At 36.2% G+C, this 1,010-nt stretch overlaps 1 long non-coding RNA gene across 1 annotated transcript; it reads right to left on the bottom strand.

Moving 5' to 3' along the window:
* Nucleotides 1-206: 206 nt before the first annotated feature.
* Nucleotides 207-962, bottom strand: LOC123179008 (uncharacterized). The gene is made up of 2 exons (XR_006490031.1): nucleotides 804-962; nucleotides 207-663 (listed from the first exon to the last, which is right to left on the bottom strand). It is a non-coding gene; the product is annotated as an uncharacterized lncRNA (long non-coding RNA).
* Nucleotides 963-1,010: the final 48 nt, after the last annotated feature.

Raw genomic sequence — 1,010 nt, 5'->3', positions numbered from 1 at the left:
CAAGATGAGGGAAGCTGCCGACCTTGAAATAGAATCAATATGAAGATCATGTGTCTCAAAAATCTTGTTTGCACTTGGTAGTGAACTACTTATTTACAACAATTTTTCTTTTCTGGTGTACATGAGATATTGGGTATCGATTGCTAGCTAACTACACAACACTAACATATGTGAGCCGCTAGATAGAATTAAATGCGAACAAGATCTGTAGGTAATTACATCTATAATAATTTGGTGGAAAAAATCAAGCCATAATGATCCCATTGACATGTTAAAACTTGCATCAAAATTCGAACATAGTACAAATATCACTTTGAAAATGAACATCATAAATCCAGAAAATACATTGATCCAATAGATAACTCAAAACACAGAGAATCGCTCACTACTATTATTAATGAGTAAAGGTAAGAAGAAACTCATTTGCACACTCCGCAAATATAAGAAAACTAATGCAAAAGGGCACTATACAAGACATATATACCAATATTGTATTGACCGATCACAATAATAGAGCAATCAGTCTTGGTTTGAGGTGTTTGGTCAGAAGCAGCAGAGCTGGACTGGAGGACGACACAACATCCAGGGCAGTGGCTAGTTCATCTGCTCAGGCAGAAGGTCAAGGTGCACCTGACGTAGTTGACTGACGTAGTTCGGTCAGACCTGCATATATATGTCCAATTTTCAAACATCTCCAGAGCAAAACAAACAAAATGAAAGTCCGTACTTCTGAAATCATCATGTTGCAAAAAGAATAGTGAAATATAATAGCAGATGGTAACACATAGAAGAATGTTTATTACCTCTTGTCTCATGTCCTTGCTGACGACTTTGCCATTTCAAAAATCTTCCTCCACCCTTCCATTAGACCGTACTTCTGAAATCATTATGCTGCAAAAAGAAACACCAAGTTCAGCAAGCCAAAAGTTAATTTCTTCTACTTTACCAAACTATAAATTCGTAAGTTAGGTCTCAAAAGTTCAGTGAGCCAAAAGTTTATTCCAGTAAAA

Source organism: Triticum aestivum, unplaced genomic scaffold (assembly GCF_018294505.1).
Source record: "Triticum aestivum cultivar Chinese Spring unplaced genomic scaffold, IWGSC CS RefSeq v2.1 scaffold211141, whole genome shotgun sequence".
Taxonomy (NCBI): Eukaryota; Viridiplantae; Streptophyta; class Magnoliopsida; order Poales; family Poaceae; genus Triticum; species Triticum aestivum.
Note: the sequence above shows the minus strand (reverse complement) of the source record. Positions and strands in the feature narration are given on the sequence as shown.